An 11,980-nucleotide genomic window follows, 5' to 3' on the forward strand; every position below is an offset into this window, starting at 1 on the left:
ATTACATGGGTATGAATGTCACATTATAAAACAAGCTGGAAGATGAACATTTGCTATGGAATGTCGCTAGAAATGTAACAAAATAAACAAACGAGATGTCTTAAGAGAGAGGTTACTAAGTCTAGTCCCCGTTTCACAAAGTTATCGTTAGCACTAGTAACTCGTATACTTTAACATAGAGTTACGACACTCGTTGCGCTACGATCGTTTTGTGGAACGGGACCCTGGTGTAACAGGCAGTGGACACACGTCTTCCAAGTTTAATACAAATGCTGATCAACGGAAGTGTTACTCCGTACATGTCCCCGGTGATGCCGTGGTTGTAGGCGAAGTAGATTATGGAGTTTTCAAGCATGCTGCCGTCAGTGACGCCATTACCAACTACAAACACCTGAAAAGATTATTAAAAACAGAATTATCATCACTGTTGTAGCTGAGACAGTCTTACAGATATGGTTATTGCTACCACAATTGTGGGTGAGAGGCAGTGTAAGCGTTGCCAAGTACAATCCGTTTGAGTCAGAAACGGACCGATGACCGGACCGGACCAAAACTGCCAAATAAATATAAACAGTACACATTTTCATCATTTACTAATGCCCAACAGCTTTCTTATATTTGAACATTATAATACCCCGGGCCCTGAAGTTCGAGCAATAATGACTTTCCGGTTGCAGGAGGTGTAGCTGCATTTGTTTGTTGGTTTACGTCGAACTCAACTTTCTTCTTTCTGACAGTTCTTAGATGGATCAGAATCTGGACCAGAAAATCCAGTGATAGCTATTGTGAGGAGTAGTCATGCAAGCCAGCAAGTTGCCAAACTCGTGCGATCTAGTTGCCTCTTATTACCATCATAGTTTGCGCGACCAATTCTATCCCGGAAACCGTGGTTTCAATGTATATAGCTGTATTCAAGCATATGACTTACATCATTACTTGGAATGGTGTTAGCTACATTGTGTGTTTTGAGTAGGTTAGTATTCGTCATCCACATGCTTACGTCCAATGTTGTATTGCCTTATTCGTAACACGTAGAACAAGTAAGTTGTGAGAAGTTGAAGTAACTGAAAACAAAACTTTTGTATCGCAGTACAGCGAGGCGGACTGAGAAAAGATTTAATGATAGTTAAAGAATATCTCCAGCTATATAGGGAAGTGCATCCATGCGTTTCTGTATATGTTTGTATGTGTACCAACTATATTTTTCTTAATGTCGAGCGGTAGGCGGTGTAACAATCAGTTTTATCACAGACCATATACTAGATTATATGGTCTCAGGTTATATCTTCTAAAGTCTTTTGGTAAGAGAAAATCAAACTCTGATCTCCCGCTGTGGGCAGACGCTCTTACCACTACACCACACATACTGTGGCTGATGGGGGACTACATATTTTAGCAATGTCGTTATTGCCTTTTAGTTTAACGATTTGCATGTTAATCTTTACACATCCTACTGGCTTACCTTTAAACTGATGTCGTCGACGAAGAGTGCGCTGAGTGTCGGCACGTAGATGCCCCCGTGGCTCTCCCCGGTGATGTAGAAGTCGTTGGTCTCGTTGGTACTTCATGAAGAAATCCTTTAAGGCGAGGTAGTTGTGTTTTTGGCTACCTAAAACACATAATATCACGTCAAATATAATCGGCGCAGTTGAAGTAGTATGAACATTTTACAGTCGCTATATCAGACATAACATCAAGAAATTTAAGAACAGATAATTTTATTTCAAAGGTAAAAGCGCAGGGATGCCCGGGTGGTCGACCTCTGAATAGAAAAAAAATCACCTGTGCTTTTCCTTATGCTAAACGTGTACGTTAATGATCAAAGAGCGTTAATGATCATCAGACGTGCAGATGCGATGTAGTAATTCCGGGACGGTCACCTCATCATCATTTGTGGTGTAGTTTCGGTCGTCACTGAAGGAGAACGCAACACCTGCAGGGGCCTCGAGAAACAGCATGTTGGCGATCTGGTAACAGAGAAACACCTCGATATATCAAGTCATGCATTTATATATACAAACGACTGTGTAGACAGGCTGTCGTGAACACAAATCAGTGGTGTTTAGTACGTCGTAATACCTTGTGGGCATGACAGCCATATCTATGATAATTTGACAGCATGTACGTAGGCACCAATGCTAACAAAAGCGCTGATATACCAGAAAGTGAAACTATTAGTTATCGCAACATGATGGATAATGGATGATTCTTGAACGTTAATCAAGAAAAAAAACATGGAAAAGATTCGAGAAACAGCATGTTGGCGATCTGGTGACAAAAAGATACCTCAATGTATTAAGTCATACATTGATTAATATTCAAGTATGATATTGTAGACAACTGAGGATAATCTGTCGTGAGCACAAATCAGTGATGTTTAGTACGTCATAATACCTTGTGGGCATGACTGTCATACCTAAGACAATATGACAGCATGTAAGTGGGCACCAGTGCTAACACAAATACTTGCGCAAGCGTCCGAATGCCTTAACGATATAATAGTTCAGGGCGAAAGTGTGCTTTGTTACACTATACGTGGTGGTAGTGCGAACTGTATTTCTTTTATAATACGCCGTATTTAAGAGTTTCTAAGCCTAATTTCGATTAATCTATGGCAGAAAACAAACGACGGTGTCTGTGACCTAAATTAAGAATCCTCGCACAGGGCTAACTGACGCGCTGTTCTTTTGACGTGGTAGCCCCTACGTTAAGACAAACGTTACGAGAAAAACAAATGATGAACATTTTGGTGACGGTATATGTTCGGGTTAAATATCTTCTCTAGATCATTTTAATTACATCTGTGATCCTCTTAAACCATACAAGGCAACATGGCCGTCTCATTTCTACTACCAAAGAAAGTTTAGATCAGTACATTCAGCTGAAGCTGACTCTGTGATTCTTCAAAGGAATTTAGAAGTTGGCGTAGAAATGAAGGACAGATTTTATGGATAGCAACTTCTTGAGTTTATTTTCACGACGTTTCGGGGCCTAGCCCCCTGAATGCCGAGTTTATTTTCAGGCGCACATCTTCGTAAGGTCTGAATAGTGATCGTTGTGCGAGAATTGCGCTCGCGTAGTCCTAGATCTGTGTACGGCTATAAAATTACATAAAATGTAGAATATTTAATTTCCTATACGTTGGTATAAATATATCTGCGACTATCTCAGATTTTTTAGAAACAGACACTGCTAACTACGGTTTTACTCCGTATCATACTGTGAGCAACACATGCACCTGTCTGGTATCGATTTAGCGTAAATGAAACTTTCACAACACCTGAACATTCATTGAATATTCATTTAGGATATAACCTTTCTCCTTATGATTATGTAATTATATTGCTTCATAACTATGCAATGAAAGGTACAAAAACATCATTTTTTTAAGTATGGAATTATTAGAATGTGGACGTAAGGTTTATCCAAATCCAGACATGACCTGGTTTGTATACTTTAAAACAATTTCCTAAAAATATTTTTTGACTTAGATATTCTGCCATTAAAATATAATCGAATTCGAATTTCACAACACCTGAATATTCCTCAAATATTCATTTAGGAAATAGACTTTTCTTCTGATGATTATGTAATTATATTGCTTCATAACTATGCAATGAAAGGTACAAAGAGATCGCTTTTTCAGTACAAAACTATTAAAATATGGACGTAATGTTTGTCCAAATTAAGAAATACCTGGTTTATATGTTTTAACAATTCTCGTATAAATGTTGCTTGAGTTAGATATTCTGCCATCAGATATGTTTTAATCGAATTTGAATTGACTATTCTCTAAAAAAATATGATAATGTACCATAAAACGGTTTTTGACAAAATTGCACCTGGTCAATCAATTTCCATAATTGTTTTGTCTACAAAAACGACACAATTCAATGCAATGAACAAGACTATTCCGTCAAATTTGTGTGCCTCTACATTTAATAAAATATACAAATCATTTTCATTAATACATCTTACTTATAAGGTTAAGTTAAATCGCTGTTTATTAACCTGTTCATATGAAACTGCAATATTTGTCCCAACGTATTGAATATTGTGCATCACAGGAACTAAAGCACATGTTGCAGTAATGGCTACTTGTGATCTTCTGACACTTGTGTAGAGGCTTAAAATGTGGTAGAGTACACTTACCCAGTTTCCCATGTAAATATTATTAAAAAAATCAAAAGCTTTCAAAGAATAAAAGCGCACACCCCATATCCACATGATATGATGAACATGGATATATGTAGATCCTGAAATCAGTTTCGTGAAAAAAGATATCTGACCAATACGCAAAAATACATCAAAATACTGAAAGTGCAATCGGTATGATATGGCCATTGCTGCTACCCTTGGTCAACCGACCTTCACCTCAAGAAATGGCCTAATATGTGCAACAATTTGGAAGTGTGATATCACTACCGGTGACCGATTTCTTTCAAAATCGTGGCTTTGCTGACAAGGGTACACAGGATTTTGCGAGGACTCTTTCCTTGATTCAGGGATCTTTTGTACGTAAATGTGAGATGTAAGTTGTCAGAATTATTCTGATCATCTGTGTATTGTTATATGTTTTTATCGTTTACATTGTAAATGATGGAAGAAGCCAGAAATGCCGACAAGTACCGTTGTCGTTCTGCGTGATTTTGCGTGATTTTGCAGTCATGGCGTCACGCTGCACTAAAGGTTTTGAAATGTGAAAATCGGATAATTACTGAGAGTACTGAATTTCTAAAATCGCATATTAATGATCACTGATATCAAGTTTTCATGTAACCAGTAATGATAATTCTGAAACGTCGCCGATGCACCCAGAATCGGTTGGGATGTTTTCGAAAGTACACTTACACGAACGCCGAAGTGCGCTTTCCGCCATATTGGATAATGTTTACAAAATCACGTTTCGTGAAGGCCGGTATTGATGCGCTTATTACATCGTGTACATTTCATAGTCAGCTACGACAAAGGCATCACTTAATTCCCCATACATATTAGAATCAAATTACAAATGGTCTCAGTCACCAATGCAAACTGTCCAGATAAAACGAAACGAATTATACATGGTATGAAAACGAACGCTGTGTGTTCGAAATACAGCACTTGTTTGAAATGTAAACAAAGAAAAAATCTGATTTTACACTGCGTAGCATTTTCGGACATTTTTCAGCATCCAGCCGTGTCATCATTGCTTACAATGGCTGAATACGCTTAGAATATTCGGGGGAAGAATATCGTAGCAAGAAATAGCAAATTAAAAGAGATACAATGCAATCATTTGATAATTCTTAAGAAACTGTCAAATCTTTAGTGCAGCGTGACGCCATGACTGACGCAAAATCACGCAGAATGACAACGGTACTTATCGACATTTCTGGTTTCCGTCATTTACTATGCAAACGATAAAAACATATAACAATACACAGATAGTCAGGATAATTCTGATTACTTACATCTCATACTTATGAACAAAAGATCCCTGAATCAAGGAAAGAGTCCTCATAAAATCCTGTGACCTTTGTCAGCGAAGTCGCCATTTTGAAAGAAATCGGTCACCGGTAGTGATGTCACATGTCAACATTGTTGCACATATTAGACAATTTCTTTGAGGTGAAGGTCGGTTGAACAACAGTAAACACAATTGGCTCTCCTCAAAATGTATGCAGGTTATTGGGTCATCACTCCAAAACGAGGCTGAGTGAGCAAGCACGTCAACACCTGACATTTATGATGTTTGAAATTGTTCTCTCGGGACACAGGTGGGGAAAAATGCTCAACACTGCTGCGTTTACAAATGTCAGTCTGACAGCCGTTACCCCGAGGATTTGGTTCCATCACTTTCAAAAGGACAAACATTTAAGGAAAAAGTGGTTCGTGAACATTCGTCGGGGTGAGGGTCCCCATTTCAAGGTGCTGAATATGCTGAATAATAATAATTCATTTTAGCAGCATATATTTGTGGTATTATTCCAAATTCACCGCACATATATATATATATCTGTACTAGTAAATTAAATACATGACTCGGATGCATTAGCTCAGAATGTTAGAAGCTAGGACTACTGCAGAGTACACGGTCTGTGAGCATAAATGGTCCCATTTCCGATAACTTTTCACTCGTAGTGTTTTCAAAATTCCAAAGTTCTACCTATAAGTCAGTAATCTTGGTTGATAGTCTAAATTCTGCAAGGCTGCAAGTTTTCAAACTAATATAGGTAATAACATCTTTTTTTTCCAAATTGTTATGATTTGACAATATTGACAATAATGTGAAGTGTTAAAAAATTTAAGGATTTGATCTAAACAAAGGAAAGTCTCACATGATGCCTGCCATTTGGTATGTTTTTGGTTGTTAAAGGTTTTTGAATTCACATGTCAGATTTTTCATCTACATTTATGTAACTGGGTAGAGATGGAAATAAACGACGTCTAACACAAGCTGTGGGTGTGAGGTTTTATTTGCACAGACTGTCATGAGCAGAGCTGTATTGACACCATGTAATACACAAAACAGTAACATCAGACAATATCATAAAACATGATACATCCTTCATATACAAGTACACATTCATATTTGCACGTGAATATCTTTGTCAATGAGGTATAAAATCATTGTCTGGAAAACACATAATTTATCGAGGGTGATAACTCAATCCATGTGTAATATACACGAGGCATAGAACATGGATTATTGTTATAGATTACATTACATGTTTTTAATACAATATTTAATTGCCACTTTGTGGTACTAACGATATGAATTTCAGTTACTGGTAAACATCATACCAATGGTAATAAGATACTATTTACAATATATACAGAGAATAGCACTTACTATTCAAATTAATGGGATGTGAATAGTTTGGGGCAGCTGCCACCAGTCCCTAAACAGCGCACATATAGTCAAATGTGTGGCAACCAGATAAACAATGGATTCTAATGCACAAAAATACTTTTCCAAAGACCTATGAAATGACTGAACACTGGGTTAAATCGTTTCAAATTGCAAATAAAAACATGCATCATAACACATTGATTTAGACCAAGCATTCACTCGCTCAACATTCACACAAGAAGATTATAACATAATAGAATATTCAACCCTATTGATAAAATAACTATGTTGACATCATACCATACCAAAGATAAATATATCAAATATATTGAAATATACTCTTAAAAAAAGTAGGGTAACCTGAACTTTGAAGTCTGGTTGAACAAAAACCCACTGAGGAATGTTACAATGACATTCATCTTGTGTGTGCAGCATCATTTCATGTTTTCACCACATGCAAACACAATTCATGGGAAGCACGTGCACAACATATCCAACAGCAACAACATCTTGCACTTCCACTCCAGATATTTTCTCCCCTCTAGTTTATGCCATGTCTGTGGCTGAGATGTTTTCGCAGGATCTGTTGGAATCACCTTGTTTCCCAGTTTCTTCAAGTGACCAATGTCATACAGCAGAGCTCCAATATGGCTACAGCTTTTCTCTTAACCTTTGGGACAGTCACATTTTGCATCTTCAACAAAGCCACCAGCCACACCAATAAAACTCAGCGTCACCTTCACCAAATATGATGAAAGACAAAATGTACATACAAGCAGTTATTATTCATTTGCAATTTAATCTACACTGAAGATCATTTGCAGGGAATCAAACTCTGCAAAATATATGTGACTGTATATCCTTCATGATAAACTGAAGTATTGTCTTTATTCAGGTATCTGCTTTTAAAGAATATTTAAATACACCTACTGTTCAGTAAGTCAACATGGAATCAGCATGAATGAATATGAACTCTAATAGTGCCTTACTTATTTGTAGACATGTTGCTGTAGTCTGCTCAGTTATGTCCAACAAAGACAAACTATGTCACTGATATATACCCAGTTCTAAAAAATATATCATACATTTCATACGAGGGTTGGCTGAAAAGTTCTCAGCCTGAGTGGGTTTTCCCCACCAGGTAGCGACAGGTGTTTGCCACCAACGAGGACAATCATTTAGTGAATCATAGACACAAGAACTACAAACGTACTAATAGTTTTATCTCAACTCTATATCTCAGCTCTTTTGGTAAACCTACCCTCTGAAATCATCAGAAATGGACAAAACTGAATACAGGGCAGTCATCAAGTACTTGCAAAAGAAAGGGATGTCCCCAACACAGATACATGCTGACATGGTCTCCACTCTAGGGGATGATGCTCCTTCATTTTCCACAGTAATGAAGTGGGCTCAGAATTTAAGCGTGACAGCAGAACAGAAACGTGTCAGGTTCCAGACGTCCCTTGACAATTTGCGTCGTTTTGAAGCAGATCCCGATGATTTTGTGGCACGATTTGTAACCATGGATGAGACCTGGATACATCACTTTCAACCAGAAACAAAACTACAGTCAAAACAGTGGAAGCATCCTGATTCACCAGCTCCGAAGAAAGCCAAGTCTGTTCCTTCAGCTGGAAAGGTGATGGCATCAGTCTTTTGGGATTCCAGGGGTATTCTGCTCATTGATTATCTTGAAAAAGGTCAAACTATCAACGGCAGATACTATGCTGATCTACTGAACCAGTTGCGAGAAGCAATCAAAGCCAAATGATGAGGGATGATCGCTAAAGGTGTCCTCTTCCACCAAGACAACGCGCCTGTTCACAAATCGGTGGTGGCCATGTCAACAATCCACGATTGTGGCTTTGAACTCATTGACCATCCTCCTTATTCACCTGATTTGGCTCCTTCTGACTTCCACCTGTTCCCCAAAATGAAAAAGGAACTCGCCGGTCGCCATTTTGCAAGTAATGATGACGTCATTTCCGCTGTGACTGATTTTTTTAGGGTAGCTGAAGAAGATTTCTTCCTGACCGGGATTCGGGCCTTGCAGCATCGCTGGCAAAAGTGTGTGAACTTGGAAGGGGACTATGTAGAAAAATAAATTACAAACGTGGACTTTGTAACTTTTTTTCACAGTGAGGCTTAGAACTTTTCAGCCAACCCTGGTAGAGAAGAAAAAAGTATTAAATGTAATTGAAATGCAAGCAAACAAAGTTTTAAATGAGATTGTTCATGTTGATCACTATTTGTTAAATGAGTTCAATCAATATATCAATCATATATAATGTGAATTTTAGGTTGGCAAACATGAACAGGCTCCCTTAAGTTAAACATCTTGGCATGATAAAAAATAAACAGATAACTTAAAAAGTAAAAAGTTCTTAATCAGTAAATGAATAAACAGTACTCAACGTCAGCGCTTTCAGACAAGACATGCAACTTTTCATTCACCCATAAGGAATATCTTATATTTCTCTGTGAAGCATAGCACTGGGCTAATATTCTACACCCTTTACATGTTTTTGTGACTGAAATTAGCACCCCAAAAGCATGACAAATTCATAATTCTAAAAAGATCAACTCTATGTTCATTCCTTACAAACATATGATAAATTAAATGTATTGATCTTACATACATTCTGACATATGTATAATTCTATCAAACTGAAGAAACCTACTGTACCGACCCTGATATTATATCCCGGTCGGCCTACAATATACAGTTAGGGATATTTTAATGTATGCAACATAGGATTTAAATAAGGAAAGTATATGCTTTCTTTCGATTGGATCGGAATATATTATGAAGAGGGGTATGACAGTCTGTTCGGGAGGTTTCACAAGTAGTGATACACGCGATATGTTTACCAGCAGCTGTTTACTTACTTTGCCTTTGTCCCAACTATTTCTTGTGGAAATACTTGTATGCTTTGTGCACGTGATTCTTTCCTGATGCCTTGGATCTTGACTGCAGGTAATTATCCACAAAATCGTGAGTTAGAAGACCCTCTGGCAGTAGGAACATTTCTTCTGACTGTAGAGTACCGCTGATGACTCCATGTTTCTCGCTAGGGATTATGATTCATTATCATTTTTTTAGATAATGGTCAATTCAAATTAGATTAAAACATATCTGATGGCAGAATATCGAACTCAAGCAACATTTATACGAGAATTGTTAAAACATATAAACCAGGTATTTCTTAATCTGGACAAACATTACGTCCATATCCTAATAGTTTTGTACTGAAAAAGCGATCTCTTTGTACCTTTCATTGCATACATATGAAGCCAAATAATTACATAATCATCAGAAGAAAAGTCTATTTCCTAAATGAATATTTAAGGAATATTCAGGTGTTGTGAAATTTTCATTTACGCTAAATTAATGCCAGACAGGTGCGCGTGTTGGTCACAATAAGATTCGTTGTAAAACCGTGTAATTGTTGATATATTCAGGACACTGTTTCAGTGGTAAAGCAATTCGTTTTATGATTTGTCTAAAAGGTGTTGAATTCTGACACAGAACCGAGACCTTCTGCACGCTGAGTGGAAATTGGATTAGATATATACTAATCAGCAAACCAGTGTCGTCTTTTTCCGACGTCACAAAGAGCACAAATCATGCCATGACGTCAACTAAAATGTCGGATTATTTTCAGTTGTTTCATTACATTTGAAAATGTGGCTGTTACTCCGTTAATAATGATGCAAACTTAATCAAAATATATCTACACAAACAGTAGACTATGGGAATCTAAGAACTAAATTATGTATCGGATAGAGCCATCCAAATCGTTATTACCTGCTTTCTGAAGTAGTGCATTGGCATCGGCATCTTTTCTTACGAGCTGTGAAACTACCAAAAGGTATCTTATCACATTGGGGAACTTCGTATTGGAATAGTTTGGTTCACTGTAAACAAAACAAGGAAAATATACTGTCCGTATCCACAGCAAATGCTCTGCATGTGATCTGAGTTACATGGACCAAATGAAAAGCAAAGCGGAGTTATGCCCTCTTTATACATGCATGACCTCTCTGTCGACGTTTGACGTCATAGAAGAAAATCGATATTTGACATTTAGGTCAGTAGAAAAATCCCATAATTAAAGTCGACCTAGACATTTTCGAAAACAGACAAATACGTGTGCCAAATACATTCTCTTGTTCATATGTCTTTCAGAAAAAAAAACAAAAACGAAAAAAACAAAAAAAAACCCAACAAAACAACCAAAATCAACCTCTGGGAAAGTTGTTAAATTTGAGTTTGCTATCCAGTCAAAATTGCTGAATGCCATTCTTTGCATATTAAGTAGTCGTCAACAGAATAGTATCTGTAGTGACCAAAACAACATGGCACCCACTGGTGGTCTCTCCAGCTCATGGGCATTTTTTGTGTAAAAACATTGTTTCAAGAGGATGCCATCAACAACACACAGCAGCTCTGGTAAGTATTGTACACATAATTCAAAAGCACTGACTAATATAACAATTCTTATTGAAGTATTTGCTATATTCCTCGAGTGTAGTAGCCTGCGACCTCGTTGTATCGCGGTACTTAGCATATCCGTAGATCAATAGAATTTGGAAATTATATGGCTTATTTCATCATGAAATCCGATTAACATGACATTTAATCAGTACATTTGTGGAGAAAATATTATTTTAACTTTGATAGTGTTTCAGCGAGAGCCATTAGACGAACGAAGCTGTTTCATATTTACCAAAGGAGATGACTCCATCATATCGCTGTAAACACTAAAAACTCGGATCGCAAGGTGAAATAGGGGGAAAAAATGAAATTTCTTTACTCACCTGAATGTGAAAACGGTCGAGATATTTTCTTGCTATCCAAGTTGAACAAAACTGTGTCCATAAGGGAACATTATCCCGGGAAACCACCAGACTCCCAAAGTAGAATGCACAAATGTTCAATCAAAATAATTTCACAGTCATTTAGAGAATTTATTCCCAATGTGGACAGAGAAATTCACTGTGGCGCCTCACAGAAGTGATGTCAGTGCAAAATGACAAAAGAGTCCAGTTCTGACACTTGTCACACTGAGCCCACTTCACAATGACAAGATAGGACCTCATGTCTGCAGGGGTGTTCTTACCACAATCACAACAATTGCC

Source organism: Haliotis asinina, chromosome 12 (genome assembly GCF_037392515.1).
Source record: "Haliotis asinina isolate JCU_RB_2024 chromosome 12, JCU_Hal_asi_v2, whole genome shotgun sequence".
Taxonomy (NCBI): domain Eukaryota; kingdom Metazoa; phylum Mollusca; class Gastropoda; order Lepetellida; family Haliotidae; genus Haliotis; species Haliotis asinina.